Here is a 5,462-nt window from a genome sequence, read left to right as displayed (position 1 = left end):
CCAGAGTATGTGAGCCCCATGAAAGATTCATTCATTGTGCCAGATTCAGACTCATCTATCTTTCAAATTATTTTTCTAATTAAACAAATAATTTAAATTTAGTTTTTAAATGAATTTGGATCAATGTTCAAAACCAGTTCATTTCAGTCACTCAGTCGTGTCCAACTCTTTGTGACCCCATGGACTGCAGCACACCAGGCCTCCCCGTCCATCACCAACTCCTGGAGCTTACTCAAACTCATGGCCATCAAGTCAGTGATGCCATCCAACCATCTCATCCTCTCTCATACACTTCTCCCCCTGCCCTCAAACTTTCCCGGCATCAGGGTCTTTTCCAATGAGTCATCTCTTTGCATCAGGTGGACAAAGTATTGGAGCTTCAGCTTCAGCATCAGTCCTTCCAAAGAATATTCAGGACTGATATGTCCTTTTGAATTGACTGGTTTGATTGCACTGCAGTCCAAGGGACTCTTGAAAGTCTTCTCTGATGCCAGTTAAAAATGTTTAAAATAGTCACTAAAAATCTGTTTTAACAAAATTAAACTCATTTTTTTCTCTAGTTATTAGCTACATGCTTATTAAAGAACTACATAAACTGTTTTGAATTTTTTTATTTTTTAAATACCCGTCTCAGTAGAGTGTTATAAAAATTAGCTGATACCATCCATTTAAAGAGTCATTCAGCACCAGACACACAGAATAAGATTTAACTGATTTTATCTCCAGTTTTACTTTGAAAAGTTTGGAACAAAATAATTAATATTTTATTAATGCAACCCTTACTAAATGCAACAAAAATAGCTTAAATTTTGTTTCAAGAAAATATATGCTTATTTTAATAGCAGGAATGGAAGAACCAAAAAAATTCAGTTTCAAATATAATCACAAACACAAGAAAAAATAAATTTAAAATTGCCATTCAAAAATAAACTTAAAATGGCCAATTAGGTGAGTGAGTGAGTGATAGTCACTCAGTCACATCCAACTCTTCGAGACCCCACAGACTGTAGCCTGCCAGACTCCTCTGCCCATGGAATTCTCCAGGCAAGCATACTTGAGTGGGTTGTCATTGCTACCCAACTGTAGTTTTGATTTGCATTTCACTAACAATTAGTGATATTGAGCATGTTTTCATGTATTTTTTTTTATTATTATCGGTATGTCTTCTTTGGGGAAATATCTATCCATCTTCAAAATATCTACAGGCAATGCATGCTAGAGAGGGTATGGAGAAGAAAGAGCCCTCCTATCCTGTCGGTGGGGATGTGAGCTGGTGTAACCTCTATGGAGAACAGTATGGAAGTTCCTTAAAGCAAATAAAACTGCAGCTGCCGTGTGTGCTTCGTTGCTCATTCACGTTTGATTCTTTGCAAACCTGTGGACTGTCACCCACCAGGCTCCTCTGTCCATGGGGACTCCTTCCAGTGATCTTCCCCACCCAGGGATCAAAACCAGGTCTCCTGGGCAACTTTACCAGCTGAGTTACTGGGGAAGCCCACCTGGACATATATCTGAAGAAAACCATAATTTCTAAGAATACATGCACCCCAGTGTGAATTGCAGCACAATTTGCAAAAGCCTGGACATGGAAGCAACTTAAATGTCCATCAACAGAGCAAGGGATAAAGAAGATATGGTACGTATGTACAGTGGAATATTACTGAGCCATAAAAAAGAATTAAACAATGCTCTTAACAGGAACGGGGATGGACCTAGAGACTGTCAAAGTGAGTGAAGTAAGTCAGAAAGAAAGACAAATATATCATATCCCTTATGTGGAATCTACAAAAATTGTACAGATGAACTTGTTTGCAAAACAGAAATAGAATTACAGATATAGAAAAGAAACTTACGATTGCCAAGGGAGGAAAGACAGATGAGTGCGTTGGGAGGTTGGGACTGACCTACCCACGCTGTTGTGTGTAAAACAGATGCCTGAGGAGAACCTGCTGTAGGGCACAGGGACCTCTCCTCAGTGCTCTGTGGTCCCCAGATGGGAAGTGAATCGGAAAAACAGTGGGTATTTGTATATGTGTAACTAATTCACTTTGCTGCATGGCAGGAAACTAATGCAATATTGTAAAGCAACTATACCGCAACAAAATTAATAAAAGCAATTGTGATGAAATTTAGGGGCAGTGGGAGGTAGGATGGGCTTCCCAGTTTGTGCTGGTGGTAAACAACCTGCCTGCCAATGCAGGAGAAGCCAGGGCCCCTCTTCCATCCGAGGATCAGTAAGATCCCCTGGAGGAGGGCATGGCACCCCACTCCAGTATTCTTGCCTGGAGAATCCCATGGACAGAGGAGCCTGGTGGGCTACTGTCCATGGGGTCACAGAGCATCAGACAAGACTGAAGTGACAGCATGCACGCATGTGTGGGAGGAGAATGGCCTCAGAATAGCTCAGTGGTGTGGACAATGCACTTTTAGAGAATAGTTATGCCAAATGTTCAACATGAAGCTATTTGCACTTCTGAGAAATAAAATTTCTCTGTCTTAAAGAGTTCATGTTGGAATCATGCTGATTCCATTTACATGAAACTGTAGGAAATAAGCAGTCAGACATGACTGAAGCACCTTAGAATGCAACATGCATGTAAGAATCACAGAGCAACCCACAATAACAGGAACCAAATTGGTGGCTGCCCAGGGTCAGTGGAGGAGGAACCTCGGGGAAAGGGACAAACTCGTTCAGCATTTTCACTGTGGTGATGTTTCAAAACTTATCAAATTGAGTACTTTAAATATGTACAGTTTAAAAAAATCATTTATATCAATTTGAAACAAAAATGAAAAGGAATGAAATTGCTTTAATGATGACAATACAATAACTTGTTAGCTTTTATATTTTCATTTTGTTGATTTTAAAATTAAGCATATTATGCTGCCAACTCTTTCTAAAAAGGCTATGCATGCTATAACAATGCTGAAAATAATGTTACTAATTAGGTGTAATAGTCAACGCTCATGAAGCACTTGGTTTGTACTATGAACTATGTAAGCCTTTTATAGTCATAATTTTATTTAATCTTCACAATCAGTCCAGGACAAAGGAACTATTACTATTGTAGATGAAGAAACCAAGGAAAAGAGACATGAAATATAATAATTTACCCAATAACAACTATTACTTGGAAAAACTAAAATTGTTACCCAAACTGTGTGAAGGAAGAGTCCTTGTTTCTAATCACAACTGATATAGAACAAGCAAGGAATTATAATGGCAGGAAAGAGCTGATACAGTGTCAGTATTGGTTGTCACCAAGGGTTCAATGTCAAGGTTGTTCTGCTGGTGCTATTCTTTGAGCTGAATGCAAGAAGAAGAGTGTTAGGAAGATTATTCAGAGTGTTAAAAAAAAAAAAGAAAGAAAGAAAAGTCTTGCTATTAAACTTTGCCTTATTTTCCAGATTATCTATGCAGCAAACTTGAAATATAAGATACCAAATGTTGATCTATCTTAGTATGATCCATATGACACAGAATTCAGATAAAGTCATTATGCCTGATGTTCCATTTCTTTAATTTTAAAAATGTATGTTCAAACAGGTTAAGATATCTCTGTCTCAGTTTCTCTCTGTCTTTCCTTGTTTGTCCGTCTCTTTCTCCTTTTAAAATTGAACACCTCCAAATTTTTTTAAAAATGCCTTTCATGTGTAAATCACCAATAATGAAACAATGGGTAAGACATATTGAGTAAATATGAACACTGGAAGTGAGGAATTTGACACTATTATTTATCAGCATTTTGACTCTAGATAAGCCATAATTCCAAGTCCTCTGATTCCTCCCTGTCCTTGATTTTTTTCAGTTATTTGACAGTCAAATGGAACTTTTCTATAATTCTCTTCAGTGCATTCTTTACTTCCTGATTCCTCGAGCTATAGATCAATGGGTTTAATATGGGAATCACTACCACATAAAATACTGAAGCAAATTTGTCTGTGTTCAGAGAATGGCTTGAATTGGGCAGGAGGTACATAAAAATGATTGTTGCATAAAAATGGATGTGAGATGGAAAACACAGGTAGAAAAGGCTTTTTGCCTTCCTTCAGCAGAATGGATCCTCAGAATGGCAAAGAGGGTGAAGATATAAGAAACGATCATGATCAGTAGAGAGCAAAGGGTGTTGAACCCAGCAGTGGTTAACAGCATCAGCTCTTTGACTTGAGTGTCAGAGCAAGCCAGCATGACCAATGGAACGTCATCACAGTAGAAGTGGTTGACTCTATTGGAGCCACAGAAAGACAAGAGGAATGTTGCGACTGTCTGTGCAAGACCAACAATGAATCCATAAATATATGTGCTAGCAATGATCCGATTGCAGAGTTTTTTAGGCATGAGAATGGCAAAGAGTAAAGGGTTGCAAATGGCAACATACCAGCCATAGGCCACGATTGAGAGCAAATACTGTTCACAAACTACAAATGTGATGAAGCAGCACACCTGAATGGCACATGCATAAAATGTCATACTTTTAACTTCACACAGAAAATTCACCAAGGTGTTTGGGGTGACAGACAAAGTAAAGAAAAATCAATAAAAGTCAGATGGCTGAGAAAAAAATACATGCGTGCGTGAAGTTGTGGGCTGACCTGTGTTAGCACAATCAAACCAAGATTATCCAGGACACTAAACAGATTACTAGGAATATACCAAAGATAGCGGCTCGAAGTTCTGGATTATCTGTGAGTCCCAAGAGGATAAACTCAGACACTGCAGAATAATTGCCTTTTGCCATAGTAGAGAATTATTTATTGTTTTTAACAATAAAACTCCCTAGAGCACAGTCTGAGTATTCTTGTCTTCCTTAGAGATAATCAAGCAGATGTTGGGAACTGATTCTGATCTACCCTGATCTTATGTTGGACACATTCAAAGGAGACTCTCCATGAAAATTCTGGTTTCACCAGATCTGAAAGAGACACGTGCACCCCAATGTTCATTGCAGCACTGTTTATAATAGCCACGACATGGAAGCAACCTAGATGCCCATCAGCAGATGAATGGATAAGGAACCTGTGGTACATATACACCATGGAATATTACTCAGCCATTAAAAAGAATTCATTTGAATCCGTTCTAATGAGATGGATGAAACTGGAGCCCATCATACAGAGTGAAGTAAGCCATAAAGATAAAGAACATTACAGCATACTAAAACATATATATGGGATTTAGAAAGATGGTAATGATAACCCTATATGCAAAACAGAAAAAGAGACGCAGATGTACAGAACAGACTTTTGGACTCTGTGGGAGAAGGCAAGGGTGGGATGTTTCGAGACAACAGCATCGAAACATGTATATTATCTATAGTGAAACAGATCACCAGCCCAGGTTGGATGCATGAGACAAGTGCTTGGGCCTGGTGCACTGGGAAGACCCAGAGGGATCCGGTAGAGAGGGAGGTGGGAGGGGGGATCGGGATGGGGAATACATGTAAATCCATGGCTGATTCATG

The 5,462-nt window shown here is 38.9% G+C and overlaps 1 pseudogene; it reads right to left on the bottom strand.

Moving 5' to 3' along the window:
- Positions 1-3,809: 3,809 nt before the first annotated feature.
- LOC122452896 lies at positions 3,810-4,739 on the bottom strand (annotated as a pseudogene).
- Positions 4,740-5,462: the final 723 nt, after the last annotated feature.

Source organism: Cervus canadensis, chromosome 14 (assembly GCF_019320065.1).
Source record: "Cervus canadensis isolate Bull #8, Minnesota chromosome 14, ASM1932006v1, whole genome shotgun sequence".
NCBI lineage: Eukaryota > Metazoa > Chordata > Mammalia > Artiodactyla > Cervidae > Cervus > Cervus canadensis.
Note: the sequence above shows the minus strand (reverse complement) of the source record. Positions and strands in the feature narration are given on the sequence as shown.